The sequence below is a fragment of the Mustela putorius genome, unplaced genomic scaffold, assembly GCF_011764305.1.
Source record: "Mustela putorius furo isolate JIRA1106 unplaced genomic scaffold, ASM1176430v1.1 tig00001118_pilon_pilon_pilon, whole genome shotgun sequence".
Lineage (NCBI taxonomy): Eukaryota > Metazoa > Chordata > Mammalia > Carnivora > Mustelidae > Mustela > Mustela putorius.
The window spans coordinates 35,726-55,087 of record NW_025421577.1 but is presented as its reverse complement, the minus strand read 5'-3'; the positions used below and the strand labels follow the sequence as shown (position 1 = coordinate 55,087).

General features: G+C 41.5%; 1 pseudogene; it reads left to right on the top strand.

Annotated features, from left to right (window-relative positions):
* The window catches only part of LOC123393981, a 98,197-nt pseudogene extending 85,544 nt beyond the window's left edge, over window positions 1-12,653 (top strand).
* Window positions 12,654-19,362: the final 6,709 nt, after the last annotated feature.

The following is a 19,362-nucleotide window of genomic DNA, read 5'->3' as shown; positions in this document are numbered from 1 at the left end:
CTTCATACTGTGATTTCCTTCTTTAAGTATGATTTACATCCGATTTTTGAATGTATTTTTTCATGGCTATTTTGAAAATTTTGTGTATTAAATCTGGCGTTACCCTACTCAAAGGCAATTTCTGTTGCCTGTTTTTTTTTTTTTTTTTTTTTTTTTTTGCCCAAATATGTGTTCCTATCCCTATTTCTTCGCACTTATATTTGTTGTTACTGTCAAAAACTGGACATTTTGGATAATATATTGTAGCAACTGTGGGTACTGAGTCCCCTCCATGTTTCCAGGCTTGTTGTTATTAACTTGTCTTATTTGTTGTGTGACTTGGTTGGCTGTTCTGAAGTCTTTTTCTTCCACAGTGTGAAGCAGCAGGTTTCCTCAGATGGTGCAGCTGGACATGTAGACAGTCACCCTGGGATGGTGTAGTTTTGTCTCTCCATCATCACTGTTAAGCTGTCTGCTGCATTTTCGTGTTACTCATCTGCCCAATCATACCCATACCCACCATACCCATGGTCCCGTTAGTTACCTTGTGATTTCTCTACTTTTTTCCCCAGTGTGCTGGGCATCACCTCTTCAACTGTCTGATCCAATTACATTTGGGCAGAGGTAGATTTTTAGGCTAGTCTTTAGCATCTGTTTGAACCCTAGGAGGGCTCTCAGTGGCCTCTTTTCCTGGGTCTTTGGTGAACGAGCTGGTCAATGGCTCAGCTTGTCAATATGAACTAAGAGAGACTACTGTCTTGAGCTCCTTTCACTTGAATTGCCCACACCCTTTGTGGAGAATTCTGGAGCTCGCTTTTCTTATGGACTTCTGCTCACCCTAGACAAACTCTCTGAACCACACTGGGCACCAGGTGAGACAGTAGACTCTGGTCATTTCAGCTTGCCTCTCAGAAGCATGGAAGCTGGTCCCCAGGTGAGCTGTAGTGAGGGTGGCTAGGGCCCCAGGATTCCCAGTCTGCCATGCTTTCACTGGAGCCACCATTTTGTGGGGAGAGGCTGTGTCAGAGAAGGGAGGTCATGGCCTCTTGGCTACACTTAGCAGGAATATAACCCTTTTAACTTGGGGTTGAAGGAAATGAGGAATGTGGGTTGCCTATCCCTCTTGATGAGATACCCTAAGCCTTGATTGAGAGCAGAGGGAGAAGGGACCCTATCTTCTTGGCTATGCCCATCTGCAGAAGACCTTCTGCTAAGCCCATCTGGCGATTCTGGTAATGAGGGAAAGAATAGTTTGTGGCTCAAATGCCATAATATTCATACACCATTTTAAAAAGTTTTCTTGAATCAAAGTTTCTTCATTTGCTACCGCCCTGAGGACAATTTCTAGATATCTTTACTTTTAAAATCCTTTTTCCACCAGCTTTGCTGGCTTCACTGGGGAGTGGGTCCTTGGAGCTTCTCACAGTCATCCTGGAAGTGGAACTCTATATGGTGTATTTATTACTAACCTCTTTATTATGTTTATCCTGAGTAATTAAAAAAATAAAATTGGAAACATCTAATAGAGCTCAGTATTCTGCTTTTTTCTTTTAATATTGTGTACATGTTCTTTTCCCAAGTCACATTACATTTTTTTGAAGATCATGATTTTTAATGACTGCCTTGACATTTCCACTCTATGGAGGTATCAAAACTTCCCTGGGGGCCCCCGAACTGTTAATGCTGCTACAGTTTTCTGTGCTCCACCATGCTATGCTTTGTTCAGGGGGTTGTCCTTCTAAAGCACATATCTAATCACATTATTTTTTCCTCCGAGACCCGTTGCTTGGGTGCTGTTTATACGGGCAAGATATCAGATGTGGTGATGCACTACTCAAGCTGCCAGCCTCCAAGGTGTTTGTCCGTGATGCCAGAGGCAGTTGCTGTCCTGAGCGTGACATTTGAGAACCCTCACATCCTACCCAACCAACCGCTCAGCCTCTATCACCAGCGAATCCCCCATTTCTTGCTGATGCAGGCACTTGCCCACCCCTGTACTACCCGGCACATTCTTACCTCAGTGTTGGGTGTTGGGCTCACCTTTAATTCTATCTCCCTTCTGTCTGAGAATTACTGCTACAGACCTTTCATTGTGGCTTCAAGCCAGAACTCCTTTTCTGCCCCCATGCAAGCTCTTTGTGATAGGCATTTTCCTGGGAGATGTGTCCTGTCATAATGATCACTTTAGATGACTTTTTTTCCTTTTGACAGTGCTTTAAACATCTGGTCATTCTATCTTATTCCCTCCTCCTTCTCTTGGTTACAGACCTCCGCAGGGCTCAGCACCTCACTAAGGAAGTGCTGTCATGCCTTTCACTGATAAAATGAATGATGGGGAGAAACAGTCATGTGGCTATATTTTCTTTCCTGCACACTGGGGAAAGCCTTGATCACCTCCCTCTAAAAATCCACTTCCTGTCACCTGGAGATAGGTGGCAGACAGCAATCTGAGTCTCTCTCTCTCTTACTTTTTTTCTTTTTTTTTTTGAGATATAATTCACACGTCATACAATTAATCCATTTCAGGTGTACAATTCAGTGGCAGAATCCCTTTGCAAGTTTTGTGGGAAGGCTACTCTTAAATGAAACAGAACTGTGATGAAAGAGAATATGTGGTAATCTTTCACACATAATGGGAGTTGATTAGTGGTTGTGACCCCACTAGCTCAAACACAGGAACTCTTACTCCGTGAGCTAGATGTCCAGGTTATTTGGCAGGAAACACTTCATAGATAATTCTGAATGAGTGTTGGCCATTGTTCCTCACTGGCTTGAATACAGGTCTTGCCCTTTTCCATCCTTCTATTGTTTGGGTGGTTTCTTGTCTTCAGCTCATTTCCAAGTGGGGTTATTTGCAATGGAACAAAGAGGGGGATAATTTTACTCAAGCATTTGGTAGAAGAAAGGTGAGAGAGAGGTTATAAAAGAAAGGGAGGAGTGTGGGGAAAAAAGAGTGGAGGCTTGGTTGGGTCAGCACTAAGTTGCTAACAGCAGAGCTGCTGTGCTTACTTTGGAGTCTTTGTGACAGAATCTAAATGCCCTGTCCATCTTGTTGAGGATTTTGTGTGGGGATGGGGGCTAGGTTTCTCCCTGCACTCAGTGTGTTCTTGCTACCTGTTGCCAGGATCCACAGACAGACAGCTGTGTTAATGGCATATGATAGATTGGGTGTGAGCTCATGGCAGGAGCTGCAAATTATTCAAGACTTTCACCCAAGAGTTTGGACTTAGACTACCCTTTTATCCGGGTAATGCTGCAATCACTCATAGAATAGAAAAACTGCCTCAGTCTGCCAAGGGCAATCAGGGAGGGCTGTCTCAGAACCCTGTCCATTGACCTTGTGTTGGGCAGAATGGCAAAGGGGTCTGTCTGTTCATAGCCATTATGGGGTGATAGGATACTATTCAGGCTGGGTCTCCTAATGGATGGTTTGAGTGTGTCATCTGAACTTTCCCTCTTTTCCAGCAAAGAGCATTTGAAGGTCGTTTGTCGGTTTGTTTTAGTATAACCATCTTTTGTTCAATAGTAAGGGTATGCATTATGCTTGAAATACTATAGCCAGTTTAAGTTATAAAGAAAAGCAAAACAGATTTTCTTCAATCAGGAAATTTTTTTTAAAAATTTTAAGAGTTAAAAAATTTATTATTATTTTTTAAATTTTTTAATTTTTTAAATAAACATATAATGTATATTTATCCCCAGGGGTACAGGTCCGTGAATCGCTAGGTTTACACACTTCACAGCACTCACCATAGCACATACCTTCCCCAGTGTCCATAATCCACCACCCTTTCCCAACCCCTTACTCCCTGCCCCCCTCAGTTTGTTTTGTGACATTAAGAGTCTCTTATGGTTTGTCTCCCTCCCGATCCTATCTTGTTTCATTTATTCTTTTCCTACCCCTCAAACCCCCCACATTGCATCTCCACTTCCTCATATCAGGGAGATCATTTGATAGTTGTCTTTCTCCATTCAATCAGGATATTAAAAAAAAAAAAAAACACTTCATTCCAATGACTTTCCCCCCATCTCCCCTGTTGAGGGAACCCAAATGCACATTCTGTTGCGCAAATCAAAACGACTGATTTTCCCATTGGTCACATACCTTCAAGTATCTGATGAGGGTCTCCACATAGTCTCTCTCATGTGTTTCAGGGAGTTGATCAAACTTGATTACATATGACTCATAATTTTAGCTGATGCCTTTGAAATTGTTATCAAATATAAGAAGTGTTACATTCTGGGGCACCTGGATGGCTCAGTGGGTTAAGCTGCTGCCTTCGGCTCAGGTCATGATCTCAGGGTCCTGGGATCGAGTCCCGCATCAGGCTCTCTGTTCAGCAGGGAGCCTGCTTCCCTCCTTCTCTCTGCCTGCCTCTCTGTCTACTTGTGATCTCTCTCTGTCAAATAAATAAATAAAATCTTTTAAAAAAAAGTGTTACATTCCTCAGAAGTCTTCAAAAGCTGGTCCTTGGAGCAGGTAGTAATTTGGGAATGAGGAATACGCTTCTCATTATCATTGTCATTATGTATTTTAATAATCCACATGTGAAGAGTTTTGTACTGAGCCTGTGAGGTGAAAAGGTTAAGTTATTAATAATATTAATGAGTTCTGTGGAGTTACAATGCTATTATAAACACATTTATTGATAAAACTAGCATGTTCAGAGTTGGGAGATCTCTGTAGGAAGTCAGGAATATTTGGATCATGTCAAGTAGAGGAAAGCTATATAAAAAAATAAATGATTTTACTTTTGTGGGTGCCAAGAAAGTGCTGTGTGAATCTATCACCCTCAATGAGTTCCTAGCTCAGACCACTGCCTGGGAGACACTAAAGAGACTATAAGTACCTCACGCCTTCATCATCATTTCAGAGATAGGGAAATGGAAGACGCCCTTAAAACCCTCAACTCCTGCATATATTTGAAAGGGATTCCCATGTAATAAGTGGGCTTCTTCTTACGAAGGCAAGTGTTTCCTGCTCTGTGCTAAATAGACATGTTGCCCTTAGGACTCATCAGTGTCCTTTCTGTCTTTATCAGAACAGGGTACTTCAGGAAGCTGAACCCCACACCCCCGCTGTGACAGTAGCATGGAACAGAAGAACTGCAGGGGAGATGTGGGGACACGTTGCCTGAGTTCAGCTCTGAGAGCGAGCAGAGGCACAGCCAAGCAGCAGGGGAGAGTCAGCAGGGCTCTTGGGTTCTAGACACTGTCTTATTGTGCTCAACAAAATCCCATCAGTCCTTCTTGGATTCACTATTACGTTTTTTAAAGTGACAAAACAGACCTCTGATTTGAAGAAAGGAGGACCGTGAGTGACATGTAAGGTAGAGATTGCCCACATGCCCTTTAGGTGTCATACACTTTATGTGGTTTAACCATTGGGGTTGAAGTAAAGGTGTCAGTGGTGGAGATTTAGGAAGGATCGAGAAGCAGATGCTCTCTCTAGCAGTTTGCATGTACTGGGGACCCCCTAAGAAGCTAATGTATGCACATGATGCATCAGCATCAGGCCAGTGGAGGACGAGGTTGGAGAAGATACCTGGGAAAATGGAAAAGCATCCCTTTTATGAGATCAGTATAACTGGAAGCCTAAAATATGTTGTCAGACTCTCTTAGGTTGTGAGATTTAGATGTTTGAAATAGGAAAATTACAAATTCATCTGATGTCCTAATTTCACTATGTGCTGAGGGGATAAGCATCATATGCACAGATTTTTGTTGTGTATGCAGGAGAGTACAGTTTGCTGACCCCAGAATACTGGGAGTAAACCAGAATTCCAAATCTCACAGGTGTTTGCTTTTGACTGATATTAAGAATAGTACTTCCAACCTCTTTTGGGGAGCTGTTCCTGCCTTTTGATTATTGTAAATAGCGTTGCCATTATCTCCATATGAAAGCTTTTATTTACATGCCTGTGTTCAGCCATTTAGGGTATGTGCCTTAGGAATAGAACTGCAGTAATTCTACATGCAAATTTTTGACGAACCACCAAACTGTTTTCCACACCGACTGAACATTTTCACATTCCCACTAGCAGTGGGTGATGGTGTTGATTTCTTGGCATCTTTGCCAACAGTTGTGACTTTCCATTGTTTTGATTATAGCCATCCTAGTAGGTGTGTAGTGGTATCTCATTGTGGTTTTGATTTGTATTTCCCTAATGAATAATAATGATGTGGAACCTCTTTCTGTGTGCTTTTTGCCATCTGTAAGTCTTCTTTGGAACAGTATCTGTGCAAGTTCTTGGCTCCTCCTATGATTGTCCTTTTGTCCTTGAGCAGTGTATAGCTTGCTTTTCCATTCTTGTCCTTTAAAAGTGGCATTGTGAAGCATGTCCTCGTTTGTCATGGACTTTTTTCACACAATGTTATGTCTGCGGTTTCTTCATGCATGCTAACTGCTGCCTTGTTGCTCACTTTGCATTCACAGTTTATTTTCCTTTATGCTTCTGATGGGCATTTCATAGTTTCCAATTTTTGCCTATTCCAAAACAGGCTGCAGTGAAAATTCTAATGTGTCTCATGGTGAGCATTTCTATTTGTGTCTGTTGGTGCTGGTGGCTATTGAAGGATTCACTGATAACAGTTTATACCATGAACAATTGGTCTGAGTGATCTGGAGCCTTGGACACAGCTGGGATCCATGGGTTATCATTTCTAACATAGAATCTCCTTAAATGAGAAGTTCTTGACCCTCCTTAGCAAGCAACCACCTCTTGTTACATTGGAAAGTACATTGACAAGTGGCCTCTCCAGGGGAGAGGGGTTTCTAAGGACAGAAAATATGTCTTGCTTTCATTGTTTTTTCTGTCCCAGATGGGATTTTGCCTCCTCTGGAGTTAATAGATGCAGTGGAGACTTAATGGACCAGGTGGTTATGGAATACCAATAAAATGAAAGATCTCCCTTGGTAAATATCATAAGATTTGCCAAGACATGGTGTTTTCTTTCCTTTTTGCTTGTCCCTAGAACTGTTTGCTCTGCACTTTCTTAGATTACTGCATGGAGTGCTCTTACTGGTAACAGATCAGGATCTTCAACTCCAGCTGCACCCGGAGGTCCAGAGCAAAGCTGCTCTGTACTGGCCCTTTAGTGAGTGTCTTTCTGCCAGTGCCAGACATGTATTTCTAAAGTTCTTTAAAGATGCGTTAGATTATTTTATGAGTTATTTCATCAACTCTAAAGTAGATAAAGCTCTAGAGCTAATTAATGGACTTGCCTTCACTTCCTTCGGTGTAATTAAGAATGTCAATATTATTCACTTTGCTTATTACAGTAGAAAATAAAAACACTTCTGGATTTAAAGTTTGAAGGGACAGGATGTATGATGTCTTTATGATGATCTTTTATCTTGTTTGCCACTAATTAAAAGACCGAATGAGATTTCTTCAGAAAAAGAAAAAAAAAAAAAAAAACTTCAGGGGCGCCTGGGTGGCTCAGTGGGTTAAGCCTCTGCCTTCGGCTCAGGTCATGGTCCCAGGGGCCTGGGATCGAGTCCCGAATGGGGCTCTCTGCTCAGCAGGGAGCCTGCTTCTCCTCATCTCTCTCTCTGTCTGTCTCTCTGCCTATTTGTGATCTCTCTCTCTGTCAAATAAATAAAATCTTAAAAAAAAAAAACTTCAAATAACAATGTACATTGGCTAGGAAAACTTTCCTTAAAATTCTCACCTGGCTTTATGAGTTTGTTATTTTTGGAAGTTCTATTCCTGTGACTTTAAAAACCCTTTTTCTACCAATTATGACTCTTCAATATAGATGAGATATTTATTTAGTCCATTTATAAGCCCTTTTCGGTCCTGGCTTAGTTGTGTTTGTTCTAGATCATTTAGTAGATTAATGCCTGTGCTGCCTGTGTAGTGAAAGATTGAGGGTTTTCAGAACTGGAAAGACCTGGTTCTCTTCTTTATCACTGGAGTATCCAGAGACAACTCCCTTAATCTCCCAAGTCTTAGCCTCTGCATATTTAAAACAGAAATAATAGTATTTGCCTTGGAAGGTTGGTATGAGTTAAACCCCATTGACAGAAGAAGTACAAAGATTTACTATATGGTAATCAAGAAAGAATTGTCTTTCCTTGCAAAAGTGGGCCATGCACACAGCGATAAAACGAGGTGCCTGATAAGAGGAAACACTAGGGACGCCTGGCTGGTTCAATCAGAAAAGCATGCAACTATTGACCCCGGGGTGTGGATTTGAACCCCCCATGTTAGGTGTAGAGATTACTAAAACAATAAAAGTAACTTAAAAAATAATAAAAAAAAAACTTAGAAAAACATTTTTCAGGTTTGAAGGGAATCCTGGCTTTCATCAGGATTCATGTGAACATGGCTGGGTGATCAGTTTCTTCATGCACGAAGGCATAATCTGGGTCCGACCTGCAGCACTGTGGACACAGGGGGGTTGGCTCCCCTCACTTCTGTTTCTGGAACATGTGCACCTGGGGGTGGACACCCGAGCATGGAAGAGAATGTGGGGAGAGAGCAGAAGGGAACTTAGAAGGGTAAATGTCTTTCAAATATTTCTATAAAAATAGAAGGCACTTTACTTCTCTTTTTAAAAATATTTTATTTATTTACTTGTCAGAGAGAGAGAAAGAGAGAGAGAGTGCAGGCAGACAGAGCGGCAGGCAGAGGCAGAGGGGGAAGCAGGCTCCCTGTTGAGCAAGGAGGCTCAATGTGAGATTTGATCCCAGGACACTGGGATCATGACATGAGTTGAAAGCAGTCACATAATGGACTGAGCCACTGTGGAGTATTATGCCTCCATCAGAAAGGATGAATACCCAACTTTTGTTGCTACTTTTGTAGCAACATGGACAGGACTGGAAGAGATTATGCTGAGTGAAATAAGCCAAGCAGAGAGAGTCAGTTATCATAGGGTTTCACTTCTTTGTGGAGCATAACAAATAACATGGAGGACATGGGGAAATGGAGAGGAGAAAGGAGTTGAGGGAAATTGGAAGGGGAGGTGAACCATGAAAGACTATGGACTCTGAAAAACAGCCCGAGGGTTTTGAAAGGGCGGGAGGTGGGAGCTTGGGGGAACCAGGTGGTGGGTATTAAGGAGGGCATGTATTGCATGGAGAACCTGGTGTGGTGCAAAAACAATGAATACTATTATGCTGAAAAGAAATTTTAAAAAAATTTTGAATCACACAAAAAAGAAAAGAAATAAAAAAGAAATAATAATAATAATAATAAAAAAAAATGGACTGAGCCAGCCAGGCATCCCCGAAAGCACTTTACTTTGCAAGGTGCCCCAGTGACTGGGTTCTCTCATCTTTGGGGGATAAAGGCAGGCACCAGGAATAGCAGTTTTTCAGGAGACAGAGGCTCCTGTTTTTGTTTTTGTTTTTCCCTTTTATCTCACTTGTGCAGAGAGTCTGGGTCCCTCAGAGGTATATAGAGTAAAAAGACCTCCTAAAAATCAACCAGGCCAGAGCTGCTCCAAGTTTTGGAGTAAGAGAAGTGCTTGGCAATGTGTCACCTGTAGGCAGAACTTCTCCTGGGAGCCAGGAGACTTACCATCATCCTGTAACACTCAGTGCAGCTCCCCAGGCTTTGTTCTGGGAACAAGGGTGAGGGTGAATCTGCTCTCCAGTGAGATACAGGCAGAGTCTTCATGCCTCACCAGGTTGCCTTTATTTGTACTAACAGAGAGATCCTGGGAATCATTTCCAAAGCCCCAAACAAGGGAAAGCAGGCCCCTTTTGTTAGGGTCAGGGATGACTATTCAGGAGCGGATTTTAACATTATAATGAGGCTGAGGGAACTATTGGTCACTTCTGGCACTTTCTGATTCATCTGGGTGATGAGTCTTCCTCAAATGCATTTGTTTTAACAGGCAACATTGATATCTAGGCAGAACTTTCTACTAGAAATTTCCTAGTTCAGGGGTTCAGGCCGGTGACAGAACTGGGGTTCTTGGTCTATTGATTTGGTCTACTCATCATATCTTTTCATTGATCCTTATCCCAATGTTTTACAAATAGAATGCCCGCAAAACAACATGTATAGAAGAATATGCACCATCAAAAGCTGATTCCAAGCTGTCATCCTGCTGCATTTCAGGAAGGCATTTTAGACTTTTCAAGGTGCTGGTACCTGCTGCCTTGTTCTTTGGTGAGGGGTTGGGGCCATGATTTCTGTTGATTCCTGAGTCCACTGCACATTCTGAACCACTACTCTCTGTATGAGCTAGAGAACTGACAGAAGTTTCAAGAAGCGGTAAGATGCTGGACAAAACTCATTCAAGGGGCGCCATGTTTCTACCTATAAACTCCTAGACCCAGCGAGACCCACCTCATGGCTTCATTCTTTTTTGTTTGTTTGTTTCTCCTGAGGATGTCTCTGTGCTCTCTTCTTTCCATCTTTATAAGTAATTCTACCCTGAAATTGGGAAGACATTTCAGTTATGGTTTTGGCCACACGTTGGGTGATTTGGACATTGCTTCAAGCCCTGTGTCCTGACCGCTTTACTAGAATGGGCTTGGGGATCATTCCCTGAGGAGTGGCTCTCGGTTATTTGACAACTGGAAAAGATGATGTGAACAGTACTTACTTCCTCGGGATAGATTTTCATGTGGGCTATGTGATCCCAGGGTCTTGGTTCCCTGGAAGTCATTCCCTCCAAATTCTCCAGTGGCGGAAGCACAATTTACTTCACTCTCTTCCGGGTAAAAAATTTTTCTGAATAATGGAGAGTTAAATACTATTGCTGACCAACTAGCCTAGTATAATAAATCATACAAAGGTGGTCATATTATTATGGTTGCTGTTTGTTCTATACATTCAACTATTATTGATTTAGTGCCTACCATACATCAGGCACAATTCTTGACACCAGTCATATGGTAGTGAACAAAATGGCCCAAGTTACCTGCCCTCATAGAGCTTTATAATAGGCAGTATCATATTATTCTGTGGAAGAATAAACACAACTCAGAGAGTTTCTGTGGCTTATGTCGCTACCATTAGGTGGTCATCAGTGTTTGGATTTAAACCCAAGACTTTTCTTAAAGCTAAGATTCCATTTATTCGTTTTGAAATGTGTAAATGATCCAGATTATGGGCAGAAACAATCACCTTCCATGGGAGAATATTTGTATAAATATCATTTGAATTAAAAAAAGAAAGGAAGTCCCGGAACACGCTAGTGGAGCCGAAGATGGCGGCGGCAGCGGTGGCTGCAGCCGGGACCCCACCTGGGCTGAGGTGGAGGAGCCGCGGGCTCTGACCTCGCTCTGGCTCCGGTGCGCGCGGTGGAGCGTGTGCGAGGCCCCGCGCGTTGGGCAAGGGCGGCGGCGGCGACTCTGCGCCGCCCAGAGGAGCGCCCCGGCGGCGGCGCTGCTGCTGCTGCTGAGGAGCGAGCCGGCTCCCGGCCTCCGCGTCCTCCTGCTCCCCGGGCCCCCCGCCTCCTGGGGGGGGGGGGGCGGCAGCGGCGGCGGCGATGTTCTAGGTCCTCTCTCGTATGGGCGGCTGGTGGCCCGCGCCGTGCTCGGCGGCCTCTCGCAGACCGACCCCAGGGCCGGTGGCGGCGGTGGCGGTGACTACGAGCTGGTGACGGCCGGCTGCGGCTTCAGCAAAGACTTCCGCAAGGGCCTTCTCAAGAATGGCGCGTGCTACGGGGACGACGCGTGCTTCGTGGCCCGGCACCGCTCGGCAGACGTGCTCGGGGTTGCAGATGGTGAAGGAGGGTGGAGACACTATGGAGTTGATCCATCCCAGTTCTCAGGGACTTAATACGGACGGTTCGTCCCAAGTAATCCCATCGGAATCCTCACCACAAGCTACTGTGAGTTGCTGCAAAATAAAGTACCTTTGCTTGGTAGCAGTACTGCCTGCATCGTGGTGCTGGACAGAACTAGTCACCGCTTACACACAGCAAACCTGGGTGATTCAGGCTTTCTGGTTGTGAGGGGTGGTGAGGTTGTGCACCGATCAGATGAGCAGCAGCATTACTTCAACACTCCATTCCAGCTCTCAATTGCACCACCTGAAGCCAAAGGAGTCGTCCTGAGTGACAGCTCGGATGCTGCTGATAGCACATCTTTTGATGTCCAGTTAGGAGACATTATTCTGACGGCAACAGATGGACTTTTTGACAACATGCCTGATTATATGATTCTTCAGGAGCTAAAAAAAAAAAAGAAAGAATTCAAATTATGAAAGTATACAGTAGACGGCAAGAAGCATTGCTGAGCAAGCCCATGAGCTGGCCTATGACCCAAATTATATGTCACCTTTTGCACAGTTTGTATGTGACAACAGATTGAATGTGAGAGGTGGAAAGCCTGATGACATCACCGTCCTTCTTTCAGTAGTGGCTGAGTATACAGACTGACTCGCCTAGGTGTCAACTCTGGCCTTTCCTTTCATCTTCCCAAATTCTCCCCTGCCATGTGTGCTGATCCTGCTGGCAGGACTGTTTCTTTGCCACTGATCTTGATGGCCAATGATGTAAGCCTTTGCCTGTCTTTTTGAGACCTGGTTGAGATCTTTGTGGAGAACCACTACTGTCATTCACTAGCTCGTATCTGCCAGCAACTTTGAAGAGAATCAAGATTTGAAGATTGACCTTCACTTCTTACTGTCCTTTCTATGATGGAATGAAGGTTTTCAATGCCAGAATGGCTATTATGTTTTAAAAATGGTGTAAGTATTGAAAATGAGTGAATTCAAAATTACAGTGTGTAAAGGGGATTTTAAAAGTCTAACACAAAAATGTATGTTATGGTACATCTACTAGAAACATACATTATCATCAAAAGAAATGTTACACATGTACTATATAGTCTTTGTTATGATGATTGGTGTGGCTTTATGTTTTCATTATAAACTCCTATTTTTCAGGGGCTTATAATTCTGCTCTAAAACATTGCTCTGGATTATGAAATCATCATCCCAGGAGCTTTTTCGTTAAAAATTGGAAGAAAAATTTAGTTTAGTTCTATGGATGCAAATATTTTTCTGGTTTTTAAAAGATGCTTAATTGTACTCCTATGAGGAAAGTTCCGGCAGTTTATTGATAAGTCCAAATTATAGGCTTGTGGCCCCAAGGCTGCCTCCTCTGCAGGAGGCCTTGGGGAGCCTCCCTACCAGATTTTTTCAATGGAAATATTACCCAAGATTATAAAACTCCTCAAATCCTAGGAATTTTAATGTTATGGCTGAAATTCCTCCCAGATTTCTGATAGGAGATCCCTATGTGGGAGCTCTAGGCCCACAGGCCTAATAGGTTGAGAGTGGACAGCTGTAACTTTGAATCTGGTTGGGTTTTGATGTTCATGCTACTCATAGTCTCCCTCTCAGACCTTTCATTACTAGCCTTGCTTTCCGTAGAGCAGGCACCAAATTCAGGGAGTCCGTGTGAAAAGAGTACTGTGGACAGTGGCAGCAGCACAAGAGCCCACGAGGAAAACTCCTGGTGATGATCTGACATTTGCATTTGCCCTACACAGAAATTTAGGGGTCCGAATCAAGCTTAATGTTTACAGTTTCCGAATAGCCATCTTGCAGTGTATAGTTTCCTTATAAAACTACCCTGCATTCAGTTTTCCCTTTATCTGCAAGCTCAAACTTATTTTTAAGGTTTATGTACAAGTCAACTGCTGTAAAGATATATATATTTTTGGGTCAGTTTTTTTCCTTCATTAACTTGGTGGTAGAAAAGTATATATACTTAGAAATCCTTAAATTAAAGCCATGTTTTATATATAAGTTAGGTAACATTGGTGTATAGATGAGAATGCAATTAAACCTGATGAGGATCTACTGGAGGAGAATACGGAAAGTGTCTTTCTCTAAAGGAGATACTTATTCATTGGTTTATTGCATTAAAACTTATGTTTGAGGTTACCTCAACTTGTTTTAAAAGATTTTTGTTTTGTGAATTTGTACTGTATATTTGAGTAACTGTCAAGCTTTTGTTTTATTTAAAATTGTTTAACATGTACCATGTACATGTCATTACTATATTTCAATGCATCATGCTTGTAACAGGCATTTCATTTATAATAAGAATGAGTTATTCATTTGTAAGCCGTTCAGTAATTTATCTACTATTCCTAAATTGGCATAATGTTAGATATCTATTTTGAATCACCTTTAATTACATGTCAGAATGCCTTAACTACCCTAACTTGACAAAACAGAATTCTTTGGTAGAAGAGATAGGGGACTGGGCAGGGAGGGCTGGGTGGAGTTACATTCTGTTTAAATAAAGAGTACCCATCGTGCTCCTATAAAACATGGAAGCGTGAGTGGCAAGTGGCGGGGTATTTATTTTGCACAAACTGTTTGCAGTCTCTGTGTATTTAAAAAGTAAAGAAAGTTGCATCCAGAAGGGTTTTGTTAGAAGGAATACATTTATATTTGGGCTGACAATTTCAGTTCTTTTGTTTGGGTTTTTAATTATTTCTGGTCAGAGGTATGTAGCCTTATGATCTGGATATATTTTGCATTAATTTTCCAATGCCTACATTTAATTCCTTGTAAGAGCAGTGCTGGTCAAGTCACTGGCTTTTCTCTGCTCTCATTTAACCCATCAAACACAATCTTTATAAAGCTAGATTGGTGATGTTTTACATGACTCATTTAATCAACTTCGTCTTTTTTGAGAAATGACCATTAGAAATCGACAATGTTGGTGTCAGTGATACAAAAATAGTTGGAAAAGAATTTGAGTTTCACAATGGAGCTGACTTTGGACCTGGACTATAGATTAGTGACACAGAATATTTTCTCGCTTTTCTTTTTGCCCTGTCCTTTGTGTGTGACACAATTAATTTTATGACTGCCAGGGAGTGATGGGGGGGTGGTCAGTTGGAGTGCTGCTTAACAAGTAACACTCCTTCCACTCCCAGTAGTTAGAGGCTATGCTGGACCCATACTGGAATTTTCCAGGTCACAGAACCTAAGTCTCTGTGGGGTGTGACTGCGATATACCACTTGGTGGGTCTGATTCTGAACTTGATGTGTGTTAATTGCATTTTAAATCAAGCAGAATAAAACACACACATTTGCCTCATGTAATGGACTTTTATAACAAAAAGAATTTGGATTTCTAATTTACAAATGGCAAATTATCCCTCTCTGGATGCACCAAAGACCAGTAAAGTTTATAGCTTTTCCATCTATATTTATAAAGCAATACTGTATTATAAAAATCAATATTTTTATCACATGCTTGAAATTTTTATTTTATTCTGTTTTAAAATGTGCACTCTAAACATATCAGAACCTTATTTCTTCCTGTGAACTTAAGCTGCCTGCGCACAAAAAAAATTCACTGATTGGATAATGCAGTAGAGTCCATTGGGCTCTTAAAAACTGAAAGAAGAAATGGGGGTAGGGGAGACAAGTTATTTGTCCTGAATTACTGTACTGGCTTGACATGGTTGATAGGTACTAAATCACAAAAGAATCCATTCCAGGTATGCATGTCTGGGGGGGTGGGCTGTGTCTAGAGTAGAAACCAGATTTCAAGCTTTGCATGATAGGAGAGTGTCCTCTTCTAGCAGCTGCATTTGTTCCAGATAGAACAGTCGCCTTCAGGACCACCTTTAGTACCACCAACCTACCACATCGAGTAACAAGGCAGAATTGTGGGAATTCACGGAGTCAGTTTTGATCATTTTGGAGATTGTAAACAAGATTGGCTAGAACTGTAAATGTTTGTACTTTTGAATAAGTTCATGGTTCCTTGTCACCTTATACCAGCTATCTTTGTTAGAAGCTATAGCATCCAATTTCCCTAGAAACTATCACATTTTTGCAGTTAACAAATTTCACAAGATCAAAAAAATCCCCCAAATCTGCTTATAAAATTGAAACTATGAAGCAGAAAAGCATTTGGATTCTATTCATTTAAAAAAATTCTTTGCAAAATTGAATTTCTCAACTAAAAAATGACAGTGTCCATGTCAAAATTTTAACTGTTAGCAGGTAGTTTGTGGCAAAGATGGCTAAATACTGAAACAAATTTTAATTTGTGCATACTAATGAGCTACTTTTTTCTGTTGAGACTATCATTATTTGTCTTACTCAAGAGGCAATGACCTGAATTGGATGTCTGAAATATAACTTATGCAGGAATAGTTCTGTAAATACATTTAAATAAACTGTAAAGATATTTAATAAATATAGTATTTATACTAAAAAAAGGAAAGGAAGAACAAAATATTATTCAAATGTTAGATTTGTTCCCGATTTTGGTCTTAACTAAAACAAATGAAAACTTTGGCACTGATTATCCTTTCTTTAACTATGGTGTGAATATTGGAAAAACAAAAGGAAAACTATTTTAGAGGATCTGCCAAATAATGGAAATGATGAGGACCAGTAAGCTCATGTCAGCCTGGGAGTGTCATCCACTTTACAAAGAATCTTGCTCACCAGTCAGTAATGAGCTGCTGAACCTCACAGGAAGCAGGTGTCATAGAAAGACCTTGCAGAGGAATTCAAAATACCATAATATTTGCCTAATATGATAGAATTTTCTGAGGGCCATAAAAATAAAATTAATATGAGAAAAATTGTCTCTCCACCCCAGGCATTTGCTAGAAACCAGAAAATATTTCTTTGGACTCAACAGTTGAAATAGGTCACTAGTTACTTAATAGGGACACGATGTTGTGAATACCCATGCTCTCTGACCTTTACAGCCTCCTGCTTTTCTAGAACAAAGATGGACTGGGATTAATTGATAATTAGGCCAGGGTTTTTCCTATCTTGGTAATGAATGTCCTGTCTCCTTGTGGGGCTGTTTGATACAATATCCTGTTCCCACATCTGAGGACGTGGAATAACACAGGAAAGCTTTCTGACAAGCCAAAAAAAAAAAAAAAAAAAAGGTTATAATAGCCATAAGCTTATAATATTAAAAAGGATGAGGTGTTTTTTTTAATGATTTCTGCTTTGGTCAGTACAATGCTTTAGTCTTCAAGAGGAGGGGGTTCCAGTTTTCAAGGTGAAAACAGAAAAACAAAGGGATAAGGAGAAGATCATATACTTTCCTTTGGCAGCTGGAAAAAATCAATTCTATTTCAACAATGCTTTAAAAACATTCCTGTTTTGAAAATAATGTCTAAAGCCATTTTAAGGTTTCATAGTGGCAATCTGAAAAATCTACCAAAGAAGACAAAAGTGTAATTTTTAAAAATATTTCATTTTTCATCATGAAATCCTATTTCTGCTTGATAGTAAATCATCTCATCAATTCCAGATTTCTCAGTTTATTGAGGAAATTTTGCAAGTTCTTTATGCAACTGTTGTGTGAGGGGCTTATGGACATGCAGAGCTGTTGAGGGGTGGAAAGGAGTCACTAGTCCGTGCCTTTGGTACCAAAATACCATGTTTCAACATTGTGATACCATTTTTCCACATTGACCCATGGCACAAACGTGTCCAGATCACCTTAGGCTGGTCAGTGTGGGTGTTCTCTCAGGTCCCTCTAATTCTTCTGGAATTGGCATCTACTTCAGAATTCTTTGCCTTATAAGTCACTGTTCTATAATGCCAAGAGCATTGTCATTTTGGCCTGTCTGCCTTCCGCCTTCCCCAAATGGCAGTTTGGTGTCCCTCCCTCCCTCTCTGCCTTCCTTCCTGGTTTTGTTTATTTATTGATTTGAGAGAGAGAGAGAAAGAGAGAGAGAGCACAAGCATGAGTGGTAGGAGGAGCAGAGGCAGAAGGAGAGTGAGAATCTTAAGCAGACACTAGGCTGAGCAAGGAGCCTGATGTGGGGCTCAATCCCATGAGCCTGAGATTATGACCCTACATGAAACCAAGAGTCAAACGTTGAACCAACTGAAAAATCCAGGAACCCCTCTTATATTTCATTTGAGGGGTAGGCATGAATGGAGAAGGAAATAGGCATTCACTTGGAGCTCATTAGTCTTCCAATATCCTCAAGGCAGAATGCTTTGGGTCATTTTGTTGACTCATGGGAACCTCCATAAAATGCTCCCAGAAGCTGCCTCACAGGGGAGAGGTTAACTGAGGTGATCCTGGAGGAAACATGTGGGCTTCTGAGGTGCTCAGTGCATGGCTGCTACCCCTTTCCTTCTCATACAGTTATCTGTCAGGGGATCAGGAGCCAAAGCTCAGGTGGAATCTTGGGGTTAGAATGATCCTGATGTCTTCTCCATTCATAAACCGTATCTCATGGTGTTTCTGCAGCAAATATTCATGAAAAGCTTCAAGTTATTAGAAAAAAGGTTGCTAGAAAAATGCAGGATCATGAATGTGACAATAGTGCTACTTCGGTTTCATTCTGTCCATACCCTACAAATCTTTTCTTCTTCTCCTGTCTTCTCCAGTGCATGGTTTGCCCCAGGTGCTGAGTGACAACTATATGATGTCCAGAACTAAATGTTATCTCAGTGAAGCTAGAGGCGATTTCATTAGTACAGAGTACTTCCAAAGAATGAAACAGTGGATGAATGTTCTTTGTGGAAATAATTTTGCTTAAACCAATGTATTGGAGGAAAATCTTTGTCACCTTGAATAAATGATAATTTGGTTGTTTGTGCTAATGCCATAGTCCTCCATACATATGGTTCAGCCTTTGGAAGGGCTCAACAAAGAAGTGGCTGAATGGAGTAAGGAAATGGTAAAATTGATCAAAATTCATTCTTTTTTTTTCAGGTAGCCCTATTTTATTTATTTATTTATTTATTTATTTATTTATTTATTTATTTATTTTAAATTTCTTTTCAGCATAAAAGAATTCATTGTTTTTGCACCACACCCAGTGCTCCATGCAATACGTGCCCTCCTTAATACCCACCACCTGGCTCCCCCAACTTCCCACTCCCCGCCCCTTCAAAACCCTAAGGTTGTTTTTCAGAGTCCATAGTCTCTCATGGTTCACCCCCCCCAATTTCCCTCAACTCCCATCTCCTCTCCATCTCCTTATGTCCCCCACATTATTTGTTATGCTCCACAAATAAGTGAAACCATATGATACTTGACTCTTTCTGCTTGACTTATTTTACTCAGCATAATCTCCTCCAGTCCCATCCATGTTGATATAAAACTTGGGTATTCATCCTTTCTGATGGAGGCACAATACTCCATAGTGTATATGGACTACATCCTCCTTATCCTTTCGTCTGTTGAAGGGCATCTTGGTTCTTTCCACAGTTTGGCGACCATGGACATTGCTGCTATAAACATTGGGGTACATATGGCCCTTCTTTTCACTACATCTGTATCTTTGGGGTAAGTACACAGGAGTGCAATTGCAGGGTCATAGGGAAGCTCTATTTTTAATTTCTTGAGGAACATCCACATCAACATCTTTGTTGAAGATTATTTGACCATAGAGTTGAGGGTCCATATCTGGGCTCTCTACTCTGTCCCACTGGTCTATGTGTC